The following is a 15,000-nucleotide window of genomic DNA, read 5'->3' as shown; positions in this document are numbered from 1 at the left end:
TGAAAGTATTATATATATATATATATATATATATATATATATATATATATATATATATATATATATATATATATATATATATATATATATATATATATATATTATTGTAAACACGGACGAGCGGTATTTAATCAATAACAACATTGTGACTAGCCGAGGACTCGAGCCGATGTCGTTTTGGCCCGCCTCAAAGTGAGCGAAAATCACATGACCATTTAACACACAGGACCACCAAATTCTGCAAGAATCACGCACCCAGCAGATCTAGGTGTTTTACCGTGATCCGAGGACATACGGTGGTGTGGGTGCCTCAGAGCTAATTTCATTCGACTCCCCGTTTGGTGTGCTAGCCTCCAGGAGCAGTATACATATTATCGTAACCACTGACGAGTGGTATTTAATCAGTAACAGCACTGCAAGTAGCCGAGGACTCGAACCCATGTCGTTTTGCCCCGCCTGATGGTGAGTTACAGTAATATATATATATATATATATATATATATATATATATATATATATATATATATATATATATATATATATATATATATATATATATATATATACTGCTCTTTCGTTGCCCACTGCATGTGGCAGGATTTGATGAAATAACTTGGAAAACAAGCCTGGTGCCCCGGGGTGTGAGGCAACATCGTCTAACTACGACTAGTCGCCCATACTTCTCTGGGGTCTGGCTCCGTGGTAAAGTACTGTGGACTCTGATACAGAGTTTGCAGGTTCGAGTCCTGCTTTGGACGTAGAGACGTACGTACAGGGCTCTTGATGCAAGGAACTGGAGCTACCCTCCTCTTTCTTGGATTAAATATGATTACTGCCCATTTCCCAGGCGCTGTATGATTCCTCACTGATAATAATAATGATAACAATAACAACAATGATAATAATAATAATAATAATAATAATAATAATAATAATAATAATAATAATAATAATAATAATAATAATAACAACAATAATAATAATAATAATAATAATAATAATAATAATAATAATAATAATAATAATAATAATAATAATAACAACAATAATAATAATAATAATAATAATAATAATAATAATAATAATAATAATAATAATAATAATAATAATAGTAATACAGAAATAATTAGGGTGGAGTAGAGAGTAAACATTTTGGTGGTGTCCGGTACAAAGACATAATAAAGTGTGGTTATGGTAGCGTTTACTTTTACACGTTCCTCTGAGAGCACTGTAACTACTGTGCTGCCTCCAGCTGGTTTTCATCTCTCTCTATCTCTTTCTCTCTCTCTCTCTCTCTCTCTCTCTCTCTCTCTCTTTCTTTCTCTCTCTCCCTTCCGTCCATTACCACACTGACCGCCGCCCACTTTCTCCCACTCGATACAATCTTTCTTTTTTAGCTATTCTTCCTTTCCCAATCTTCCAGAGCTGCAACCAAATCTTGGAGAAATCTTTCTTTCACTGACGCCAGTGCTCGGTCAGGCCTTCACTCGTGGCTCCTGGGCTACCAAGGGGCTGGGATTTTAGCTAGGACCCGCCTAGTGAGGAGTTTTTCTTGTCTAGGACGGGGATAGATTCAGGCTTCTCCTCTCTTGCATCTTCTCTCTTCATTCCATTTAAACTTTTCATTAAGTTAATTTTTCCACCTCATCATTCCACCTATCGTTCCTCTTCTCTCGTGCACCTTCCCCCCTGCACTCTAGTACTCATTAATCCACTTTACATCGCTATGACTTACCAGCATTCTAACCTTCAATTCTCCCAACAAATGATCGTGACTTTCTCTCTGTCTTTTAATTTGCATGTTTCCACTTCCCTTTTCTCCACTGACATTCGTTCTCCTTTCAGTGTTGACGTGTACTTGGCTCTGTGAAGACCTGTTTGCGCGCTCTCTAGAATTGAAGCAAGATGCCCTCCATCGAGCAACTTTACCAACAGCTTAAGGAAGAATTGAGGTTGGCGAATTTGGAAATTCGGCGATTGACCGAGGAGAACAAGAAGATTCGTAGTAGTCCTCCTGTTTTGACTCCTCAGGTCAAGAAGGGAAACTGGTCAGTGGCTGGACAGCAGGGAAAGAAGTTGACGATCAAGAAGACGAATGGAAAGGTAGAAACGATGAAGAAGAAAGAGACTGCCGTGGAAACTGTTGTGGAAACATCCAATACATTCTCAGTGCTACCCGACGAATGTGAGTTGACTACTGGGAACGACACGATGAAAGACATTAAGGAAGGTAAGAATATTGTTGTTGTTGGGGATAGCCAAGTTAGGTATATGGATAGGGCGTTCTGCTTGAAGGACAGGAGTAGGAGACAGAGAGTTTGCTTTCCTGGGGCTGGGATGGAGGATATTGTTAGCCGTCTGGATGACATCATGAGAGGTAATGGGAGCAATCCTATTATCTGTCTCAGTGCTGGAGGCAACGATGTTGGCAGACGTAGGAGTGAGGACCTGATTAGCAGGTATAGGTCAGCAATAGAAATAATTAGAAGTAAGGGTGGGAACCCTCTCATATGTGGTATTTTGCCAAGGAGGGGAGTTGGAAGTGAATGGTTGTCCAGGGCAATTGGTGTCAATTGCTGGCTGGACAAATACTGTAAGGAAAATGCGGTAACATTCATTGACAACTGGGACCTCTTCTATGGCAGAAATGACATGTATGCTAGGGATGGGGTTCACTTATCTAGGTGTGGGGTGGGAGCACTGGCAACTGCAGTGGAGGGAGCAGTTAGGACTTTAAACTAGGAATAGTTAGTGGTATGGGTTTTGGCAGGAAAACAGTGAAGTCCCAGTGTAGTAATATTACGAGTTCTAGGGGAACTAGTAATAATAAGAACGAGATAGATATTGAAAAGCCAGGGACCTTGGGTGATAAAGACGGTAATAGGTTTAGTAGAAAAATAGAAATGAGCAGGAAGGGTAAAGAGAAAGGAGAGTCTTTCAATGTTTATTATGCTAATTGCCGTAGTGCTAGGAATAAGATGGACGAGTTGAGATTAGTTGCTAGTGTAGGTAACATTGATGTATTTGCCTTAACTGAGACGTGGTTTAATTCAAAAAGTCGGGACATGCCTGCGGAATGTCATATTCAGGGTTTTAAATTGTTCCAAGAAGATAGAAGTATTGGGAGGGGGGGTGGGGTGGCATTGTACGTCCGAGATCGCTTGAACTGTTGCATAAAAACGGGTATTAAGTCTGAAGTAACACATACAGAGTCTGTTTGGATAGAATTTTCAGAGGGGCATGAAAAACTGATTTTAGGAGTGATATACCGTCCCCCTAACTTAGATAGGGACCAAGGGAAACTACTATGGGAGGAAATTGTTAAGGCCACAAGGCACGATAATGTAGTAATTCTAGGAGACTTTAACTTTAGTCATGTTGATTGGAATTTCTTGACTGGGAATTTAGAATCGTACGACTTCTTAGAAGTATTTCAGGATTGTTTTTTGAAGCAGTTTGTGACAGAACCTACAAGGGGAAATAACCTGCTTGACTTAGTTATGGCAAACAATGAATCCCTTGTTAATAATTTAGAAATTTCAGAGGAACTGGGTGCTAGCGACCACAAATCAATTACATTTAGCATTGAATGGAAGTACGATAGTAGCGATAACTCAGTAACAGTCCCAGATTTTCGCTTAGCAGATTACGATGGGCTTAAAGAACACTTATCATCTGTTGACTGGGGTAACGAAGAGAGCTATCAATATGACAGTTTTCTGAACACTATACATGCTGCTCAAAGAGCGTTTATCCCATATAAAGAAATTAGATCAAATAGAAATGACCCAAAATGGATGAATAATAGGCTCAAATATCTACTAGGGCATAAGAAAGGAATTTATAGGCGTATCAAAAGAGGTGAGGGTCATCTTATGAATCAGTATATTGACATTAAGAGGGACATTAAAAAGGGGATAAGAAAAGCTAAAAGGGACTATGAAATTAAAGTTGCTAGGGATTCTAAAACTAACCCAAAAAGTTTTTTCCAGGTCTATAGAACAAAAGTTAGAGATAAGATAGGTCCCCTTAAAAATAACTATGGGCACCTTACTGACAATGAGAATGAAATGTGCTTGATTTTAAATAATTATTTTCTCTCAGTTTTTACACAGGAAGACACTAACAATATTCCAGTAATTAATTTTTACAGTGGGCTAGAAGAAGATAAATTATGTAACATCACAGTCACTAGTGAGATGGTTGTGAGGCAGATAGACAGACTGAAGCAAAATAAGTCGCCGGGTCCTGATGAGGTTTTTTCAAGGGTTCTTAAGGAATGCAAAATGGAACTCTGTGAACCATTAACTAATATTTTTAATTTATCTCTTCAAACAGGTGTAGTGTCTGATATGTGGAAGATGGCTAATGTAACTCCTATTTTTAAAACAGGGGACAAGTCGTTACCGTCAAATTACCGCCCAATAAGCCTGACCTCAATTGTAGGCAAATTACTAGAGTCAATTATAGCTGAGATTATAAGAAGCCATCTCGATAAGCATAGCTTGATTAATGATACTCAGCATGGATTCACAAGAGGCCGGTCTTGTCTAACTAATTTATTAACTTTCTTCAGTAAAGCTTTTGAGGCTGTTGACCACAATAAAGAATTTGATATTATTTACTTAGATTTTAGTAAGGCTTTTGATAGAGTTCCGCACCATAGACTGTTAAAGAAAGTGGCAGCCCATGGCATTGGGGGAAAAGTGCTCTCGTGGATCGAGTCATGGCTCACTGACAGGAAGCAGAGAGTGTCCATAAATGGGGTTAAATCCGAGTGGGGATCTGTAACAAGTGGCGTTCCACAGGGATCAGTCTTGGGCCCGTTGTTGTTTATAATATATATCAATGATCTTGATGAGGGAATTACTAGTGATATGAGCAAATTCGCCGATGACACAAAGATAGGTAGGATAATTGATTCAAACGTAGATGTTAGGGAACTTCAGGAGGACTTAAACAAACTCTATTCTTGGTCAGAAAAGTGGCAGATGCAGTTCAATGTAGATAAGTGCAAGGTTCTGAAGCTTGGGAGTGCCCATAACCCTAGTACTTATAAATTAAATGATGTAGAACTTAGCCATACAGATTGCGAAAAGGACTTGGGGGTTATGGTGAGCAGCAACCTTAAACCAAGACAGCAATGCCTAAGCGTACGTAATAAGGCAAATAGATTACTGGGATTTATATCAAGAAGTGTAAGCAACAGAAGTCCAGAGGTCATACTGCAGCTTTATACATCATTAGTAAGGCCTCACCTTGATTATGCAGCTCAGTTCTGGTCTCCGTATTACAAAATGGACATAAATTCGTTAGAAAACATTCAGCGTAGGATGACTAAATTAATACATAGCATCAGAAATCTTCCTTATGAAGAAAGATTGAAGACTCTTAAGTTACATTCACTTGTTAGACGAAGAATGAGGGGAGACCTGATCGAAGTGTATAAGTGGAAGATAGGTATTAATAAAGGGGATATTAATAAGGTCTTGAGGATGTCTCTCCAAGAGAGAACCCGCAGTAATGGATTTAAATTAGATAAGTTTAGATTTAGAAAGGACATAGGAAAGTATTGGTTTGGAAATAGGGTAGTTGATGAGTGGAACAGTCTACCTAGTTGGGTTATTGAGGCTAGGACTTTGGGTAGTTTCAAATCTAGGTTGGATAAGTACATGAGTGGGAAGGGTTGGATTTGAGTGGGACTTTCACATCAGAGCTTATTTCTTGGGTAGCATTGAAAATTGGGTTGGGTAAATGTTTTGTTAGTGGGATGAATTGTAAAGGACCTGCCTAGTATGGGCCAGCAGGCCTCCTGCAGTGTTCCTCCTTTCTTATGTTCTTATGTTCTTATTACCCTTCCTCTTATCACTGCCACTGTATGGGTAAGACTCGTGTCAAGAAACATGTGTCCTCTTTCCTGGCAAACCTTACCTAACCTAACTGCCACCACTCAGTAATTCTCAGACATTTCGCTCACCCTTCTAAATCCGTGTACATCCAAGAGCTTAGAACATCTAGCGATTTAGCTGCTGATGCAGAGTTTGGCACGACTTGACGAAGCTCTACACACAGCGGTGACTTTAAGAACATAGAAGGCACAATACCGTGACTGGAACAATACACAAATAACCTGCACGTAGGACAGAAAAGCTTACGACGACGTTTCGGTCTGACTTGGACCATTTACGAGTCACACTAACACAAAAGAGTAAGGGAGCCAGTATATATAGGCGAGAGGGAAAGGGACGGGACAGAGAGAGGAAGAAAAAGTAGTGGCAGTGGTAATGCTGGTAGTGGAAACAGTAGTGGAAGTTGTAGTAATGGTCGTAGAAAGTAGAGGGAGTAGTTTTAGTGACACAAGAGATAGAAAAGGGAGCGAAGGGTGAAGGGAGCGAAGGGTGAAGGGAGGCAATAGTAGTGGTAGTATCAATAGTAGACGTGACTTAATAAAACTGTTCACTGATCTCTTTTGTGTTTTTAATCCATTAGCAAAGTTGTATACACTTGCAGCGTGCTGCTGTCCTGTTCTCTATGGCTGTTACACAGTGGGAACACCCACTGTGTGGTGCTACACTATATGATAACTACACAGTGGGAATGAAAGCTATGTTTCCACTGTCATCTTATGTCATACACGATCACACAGACGCTGTTAAGATCTAAAGGGATGAAATGAGACAGATAAAGCTTTACACAGAGAGGTGAGTTGATAAAGCTTTACACAGAGAGGTGAGTTGATAAAGCTTTACACAGAGAGGTGAGTTGATAAAGCTTTACACAGAGCGATCATCTGATGAAGCTATATACACTGCGATCACTTGCTAAAGCTGTTTACAGAGAGGAAACACTTGCTCTGGAATATATTTCATGGCCTTCATAGAAAAGCAGAGTGCCAAAGCTTCACAGGCCTCCATCTTTCTTCTTAAAGAAGCAAATGTTTATTTCGAAACATCTATTCAAGGCATTCTTCTTCCATTCTTCTTCCTTCTCACTATTCTATCCCCAAGCACCTCTAGGACCTTCAAAATTTCTTACATATATTTCCAAACTGCATTTTAAACACCACAGTCGTAATTGAATGTAAATATTTAGATCCCTCGTCTTGTGTTTCCACAAATGTTGGGTGAACAATGCTCTCCATCTCTCCCATTAGGTATCGTTCACTGAGATACACACTGCGACTCCTCCTACTTTGTGTAACTCATCCCCGACTCTCATTTTAACTTTCTTTCGCCCTTTTTATCTATATTTATCAGTTGTTTCTCACATATACCGTAGAAGCAGTTATTTTTCCTAGAGTGATAATGTAAGCATACACAACAGAGTGTTAAATACCTTGTTCTTGTTCATCTAATCGCCTTCTACGTCAGGGAAGGAGGGTTCTAACCCGCTTAACCAAAGGGAGCTAGAAAGAGAAAAAGGAGCATTAGATATATGTGGACTGTTAGGAAACGGAGAGAAAGAGAGAGAGAGAGAGAGAGTGAGAGAGGGGGGGGGTATATAAATATGTGTACACTGACCGCTAGTGAATGTTCATGAGACAGACAGGAAGGGACACCACTTACGACAGAGTGCAAAACTTTTAACAAGTTTCCGTTACTCACACACACACACACGCGCACACACACACACACACACACGCACACACACACACACACACACACAGACACACACACACACACACACACACACACACACACACACACACACACACACACACACACACACACACACACACACACACACACACACACACACACACACACACACACACACACACACACAGAGCCGACCATTGACCACACATCCACACTTCTCATGGCTGACCTTTGACCCTGGCAGAATTCATCTTCAAGTCTCGAAATCACAGCTGAATAAGTCAACTGTTGAATAATACAACAGTTGAATTATACAGCTGCTAGACTGCATACAGTCTAATAGTTATAACCACTAAACTCTACTTTCTTGTATGTTGTATGATGTATCTTGTATACTGTAAGATGTATACTTATATATTGCATGATGCATTGTTGTATATTGAAATATTTTGATGAATATTGCAAGATGTATTGTTGAATACTGTATGTTGTATTCTTGTATAATGTATTGATGTATTGTTGTATATTGTAAGATGTAGTCTAGTATATTGTACTGATGTATTGTTGTATATTGTATTGATGTATTGTTGTATATTGTATTGATGTATTGTTGTATACTGTAAGATGTAGTCTAGTATATTGTACTGATGTATTGTTGTATATTGTATTGATGTATTGTTGTATACTGTATTGATGTATTGTTGTATACTGTATTGATGTATTCTTGTATAATGTATTGATGTATTGTTGTATACTGTATTGATGTATTCTTGTATAATGTATTGATGTATTGTTGTATACTGTATTGATGTATTCTTGTATAATGTATTGATGTATTGTTGTATACTGTATTGATGTATTCTTGTATAATGTATTGATGTATTGTTGTATACTGTAAGATGTAGTCTAGTATATTGTACTGATGTATTGTTGTATATTGTATTGATGTATTGTTGTATACTCTAAGATGTAGTCTAGTATATTGTACTGATGTATTGTTGTATACTGTATTGATGTATTGTTGTATACTGTATTGATGTATTGTTGTATATTGTATTGATGTATTGTTGTATACTGTATTGATGTATTGTTGTATATTGTACTGATGTATTGTTGTATACTGTATTGATGTATTGTTGTATATTGTACTGATGTATTGTTGTATACTGTATTGATGTATTGTTGTATACTGTAAGATGTAGTCTAGTATATTGTACTGATGTATTGTTGTATACTGTATTGATGTATTGTTGTATACTGTATTGATGTATTGTTGTATACTGTATTGATATATTGTTGTATACTCTAAGATGTAGTCTAGTATATTGTACTGATGTATTGTTGTATACTGTATTGATGTATTGTTGTATACTGTATTGATGTATTGTTGTATACTGTATTGATGTATTGTTGTATACTGTATATTATACACTCAAAGAGGTATAACAGTTCTTTGTAAACATTCTTAATTATCATAGATTAAAATTCACTGCCTTAAACACCTGCGAACTTTAATTATTTCTTAACACAGAAAAGAAATTACTTTTAGCTGAATTTCCCGGTGTTAAACAATATATTTCAGAAGTTCAGAAACATTATGTTTGAACTTCAACGAGACACAGACTTTATGGTGGGTTTGCAAGAAGCTTCTTTCTTCAGTAGCACTGATGATGGCAACTGAAATATCCGAAATAGCTGAATAGCTGTAACTAGCCTTGATGTTACGGTTGTCTTCATACTTTTTTGTAATATATATATATATATATATATATATATATATATATATATATATATATATATATATATATATATATATATATATATATATATATATATATATATATATGTATATATATATATATATATATATATATATATATATATATATATATATATATATATATATATATATATATATATATATATATATTATATATATATATATATATATATATATATATATATATATATATATATATATATATATATATATATATATATATATATATATATATATATATATACAAAATATTATCCTCATATATCACATTTCACTTACGACGTTTCGGACATTTGTTCATCCATCATCAGAATCTATAAAATGTTCACCCAAAGAATTAATAAAACACTTTTAACACGTCAAAGGATCACTCCTGACGAGATTCTAACTGCGTCCTGAATTCCGTAACTGAGGTGAGATAATTCAGCCAATATGATAATGATTTTCTGAGTGGGCGTAAATTTGCATACCTCTGAATGGTAATAATAACATTTTGAGAGAAGATGAAGTGATGCTGGTAATTTCAAAATTATTTTAAACATCCAAATAGATTTTTTTTTAAAGCAAAAGTAGTGATATGTATAGAACACTGCGTTGTTATGCTGTTTACGTACGTTCACATACCTAAACGTACGTTCATATACCTAAACGTACGTTCATATACCTAAACGTACGTTCATATACCTAAACGTACGTTCATATACCTAAACGTACGTTCACATACCTACACGTACGTTCATATACCTAAACGTACGTTCATATACCTAAACGTACGTTCACATACCTAAACGTACGTTCATATACCTAAACGTACGTTCATATACCTAAACGTACGTTCACATACCTAAACGTACGTTCATATACCTAAACGTACGTTCATATACCTAAACGTACGTTCATATACCTAAACGTACGTTCATATACCTAAACGTACGTTTATATACCTAAACGTACGTTCATATACCTAAACGTACGTTCATATACCTAAACGTACGTTCACATACCTACACGTACGTTCATATACCTAAACGTACGTTCACATACCTAAACGTACGTTCATATACCTAAACGTACGTTCATATACCTAAACGTACGTTCATATACCTAAACGTACGTTTATATACCTAAACGTACGTTCATATACCTAAACGTACGTTCATATACCTAAACGTACGTTCACATACCTACACGTACGTTCATATACCTAAACGTACGTTCACATACCTAAACGTACGTTCATATACCTAAACGTACGTTCATATACCTAAACGTACGTTCACATACCTAAACGTACGTTCATATACCTAAACGTACGTTCATATACCTAAACGTACGTTCATATACCTGAACGTACGTTCACATACGTAAACGTACGTTCACATACCTAAACGTACATTCACATACGTATGGCAAAGGAGGATCAGAGGGACAGAGAGGAGACCAGATTCATCTCTGTAAGGTTACGCTCACTCCCGTAATCGCAGAGTAAGGTCACCTCTGTAAGGTCACGTTCACTCCCGTAATCGCAGAGCAAGGTCACCTCTGTAAGGTCACGTTCACTCCCGTAGTCACAGAGTAAGGTCACCTCTGTAAGGTCACGTTCACTCCCGTAATCGCAGAGTAAGGTCACCTCTGTAAGGTCACGTTCACTCCCGTAATCGCAGAGTAAGGTCACCTCTGTAAGGCCACTTCACTCCCGTAATCGCAGAGTAAGGTCACCTCTGTAAGGTCACGTTCACTCCCGTAGTCGCAGAGCAAGGTCACCTCTGTAAGGTCACGTTCACTCCCGTAATCGCAGAGTAAGGTCACCTCTGTAAGGTCACGTTCACTCCCGTCGTCGCAGAGCAAGGTCACCTCTGTAAGGTCACTTCACTCCCGTAGTCGCAGAGCAAGGTCACCTCTGTAAGGTCACTTCACTCCCGTAGTCGCAGAGCAAGGTCACCTCTGTAAGGTCACGTTCACTCCCGTAGTCGCAGAGTAAGGTCACGTCTGTAAGGTCACGTTCACTCCCGTAGTCACAGAGCAAGGTCACCTCTGTAAGGTCACGTTCACTCCCGTAGTCGCAGAGTAAGGTCACCTCTGTAAGGTCACGTTCACTCCCGTAGTCACAGAGTAAGGTCACCTCTGTAAGGTCACGTTCACTCCCGTAGTCACAGAGTAAGGTCACCTCTGTAAGGTCACGTTCACTCCCGTAGTCGCAGAGCAAGGTCACCTCTGTAAGGTCACGTTCACCCCACTGGTTTCTCAGGTTCCCACTTAAAGGTTCCTTGCATGAGGTCAGATTCCCGTAACAAACTCACATAAAAAGACCAGGATTATTTGCTCTAGGGGTCATTATACACAGGGTTCACTTTACTGAGGAAAAGGAATCACTGTATTTCCTTCTTATTTTATCAACTTCATTAATAATCACTTAAAGATTTCTACTATAATTTAAATAACTGTGTCTTTAAAGGAGAACTTCGCAAACCATAAACACTATGAGTAAAATATGTTTATGTAAATGATTGGTTCAGAAAACCGAAATGTTGTTAAATTAGACACATGTGCAACTCTTGGGTATCTTTACTGAGGAAACGTTTCGCCACACAGTGGCTTTATCAGTCCATACAAAGGATAAACTTGAAGAACAGGTTGAGGGACTGATTACCTCATTCTCCTCCTGTTCTTCAAGTTTATCCTTTGTATGGACTGATGAAGCCACTATGTGGCGAAACGTTTCCTTAATAAAGATACCCACGAGTTGCACATATGTCTAATTTAACAAAATATATATATAATTAGCCCTATTATTATATCACTGAAATACGTTAAATATTTACAACAATGTGCACATACACAGGCGTTTTACACACTTAAAAACGTCACACTGACGTAAATAACAGAGTTCTATAAACGGAGTACACTTAGACTCGTTCATTTATTCCTATTTTGCTCAAGAATTTCTCCACGGCCTTCTCACACCGAGATATACACTAGTAAAAGGCTTTCAAAGTTCCTGGTAACTTCTGGAAAAGTGTAGGGTGACTTAAAGCCAGATTCTCCACTAAACCCTCACTCGACCAGTGGAAGGTATATACTACTCTAGGTCAGGTTTTAACACCAGACCTCAGTCTGAGCCGAGAGTTGAATAACTTGAATTACAACCTGGTGCTCCATCTCGTGGCACCAGTGGTTCAGAATAATTAAACATCCTTCCTATATACGAAGCTAAACAATTTATGGCAAGATAATATTATAAAGCTGGGTAAATTCATTTTAGGTATTAATGAAGATATTTCTTAATGTAATATTAAGTAAAACAGCCAAATTAACAAGTATAATTGTATCGTTTCTTTCTTAACAATGAATATATATATATATATATATATATATATATATATATATATATATATATATATATATATATATATATATATATATATATATATATATATATATATATATATATATATATATATATATATATATATATATATATATATATATATATATATATATATATATATTTTTATTATCACACTGGCCGATTCCCACCAAGGCAGGGTGGCCCGAAAAAGAAAAACTTTCACCCTCATTCACTCCATCACTGTCTTTCCAGAAGGGTGCTTTACACTACAGTTTTTAAACTACAACATTAACACCCCTCCTTCAGAGTGCAGGCACTGTACTTCCCATCTCCAGGACTCAAGTCCGGCCTGCCGGTTTCCCTGAACCCCTTCATAAATGTTACTTTGCTCACACTCCAACAGCACGTCAAGTATTAAAAACCATTTGTCTCCATTCACTCCTATCAAACACCCTCACGCATGCCTGCTGGAAGTCCAAGACCCTCGCACACAAAACCTCCTTTACCCCCTCCCTCCAACCTTTCCTAGGCCGACCCCTACCCCGCCTTCCTTCCACTACAGACTGATACACTCTTGAAGTCATTCTGTTTCGCTCCATTCTCTCTACATGTCCGAACCACCTCAACAACCCTTCCTCAGCCCTCTGGACAACAGTTTTGGTAATCCCGCACCTCCTCCTAACTTCCAAACTACGAATTCTCTGCATTATATTCACACCACACATTGCCCTCAGACATGACATCTCCACTGCCTCCAGCCTTCTCCTCGCTGCAACATTCATCACCCACGCTTCACACCCATACAAGAGCGTTGGTAAAACTATACTCTCATACATTCCCCTCTTTGCCTCCAAGGACAAAGTTCTTTGTCTCCACAGACTCCTAAGTGCACCACTTACTCTTTTTCCCTCATCAATTCTATGATTCACCTCATCTTTCATAGACCCATCCGCTGACACGTCCACTCCCAAATATCTGAATGCGTTCACCTCCTCCATACTCTCTCCCTCCAATCTGATATCCAATCTTTCATCACCTAATCTTTTTGTTATCCTCATAACCTTACTCTTTCCTGTATTCACCTTTAATTTCCTTCTTTTGCACACCCTACCAAATTCATCCACCAATCTCTGCAACTTCTCTTCAGAATCTCCCAAGAGCACAGTGTCATCAGCAAAGAGCAGTTGTGACAACTCCCACTTTGTGTGTGATTCTTTATCTTTTAACTCCACGCCTCTTGCCAAGACCCTCGCATTTACTTCTCTTACAACCCCATCTATAAATATATTAAACAACCACGGTGACATCACACATCCTTGTCTAAGGCCTACTTTTACTGGGAAAAAATTTCCCTCTTTCCTACATAATCTAACTTGAGCCTCACTATCCTCATAAAAACTCTTCACTGCTTTCAGTAACCTACCTCCTACACCATACACTTGCAACATCTGCCACATTGCCCCCCTATCCACCCTGTCATACGCCTTTTCCAAATCCATGAATGCCACAAAGACCTCTTTAGCCTTATCTAAATACTGTTCACTTATATGTTTCACTGTAAACACCTGGTCCACACACCCCCTACCTTTCCTAAAGCCTCCTTGTTCATCTGCTATCCTATTCTCCGTCTTACTCTTAATTCTTTCAATTATAACTCTACCATACACTTTACCAGGTATACTCAACAGACTTATCCCCCTATAATTTTTGCACTCTCTTTTATCCCCTTTGCCTTTATACAAAGGAACTATGCATGCTCTCTGCCAATCCCTAGGTACCTTACCCTCTTCCATACATTTATTAAATAATTGCACCAACCACTCCAAAACTATATCTTTATCCCATCAATCCCGGCTGCCTTACCCCCTTTCATTTTACCTACTGCCTCACGAACTTCCCCCACACTCACAACTGGCTCTTCCTCACTCCTACAAGATGTTATTCCTCCTTGCCCTATACACGAAATCACAGCTTCCCTATCTTCATCAACATTTAACAATTCCTCAAAATATTCCCTCCATCTTCCCAATACCTCTAACTCTCCATTTAATAACTCTCCTCTCCTATTTTTAACTGACAAATCCATTTGTTCTCTAGGCTTTCTTAACTTGTTAATCTCACTCCAAAACTTTTTCTTATTTTCAACAAAATTTGTTGATAACATCTCACCCACTCTCTCATTTGCTCTCTTTTTACATTGCTTCACCACTCTCTTAACCTCTCTCTTTTTCTCCATATACTCTTCCCTCCTTGCATCACTTCTACTTTGTAAA

General features: G+C 38.1%; 1 protein-coding gene across 2 annotated transcripts in view; it reads right to left on the bottom strand.

The window, feature by feature from the left end:
• Nucleotides 1-15,000, bottom strand: part of LOC128690452 (uncharacterized) — a 544,828-nt gene that overhangs the window by 434,561 nt on the left and 95,267 nt on the right. Inside the window, exon 2 of one of the 2 annotated variants that reach the window (XM_070089732.1) lies at nucleotides 7,336-7,405. The exons of the other annotated variant lie outside the window; for it this stretch is intronic. The gene's annotated coding sequence lies outside the window, so the exon portion shown is untranslated. The remainder of the gene's footprint in view (nucleotides 1-7,335; nucleotides 7,406-15,000) is intronic. 2 annotated transcript variants of the gene reach the window in all.

The sequence above is a fragment of the Cherax quadricarinatus genome, chromosome 29, assembly GCF_038502225.1.
Source record: "Cherax quadricarinatus isolate ZL_2023a chromosome 29, ASM3850222v1, whole genome shotgun sequence".
In the NCBI taxonomy this organism is placed as follows: domain Eukaryota; kingdom Metazoa; phylum Arthropoda; class Malacostraca; order Decapoda; family Parastacidae; genus Cherax; species Cherax quadricarinatus.
The sequence above is the reverse complement of the archived record's forward strand: the minus strand, read 5'-3'. Positions and strand labels throughout refer to the sequence as shown.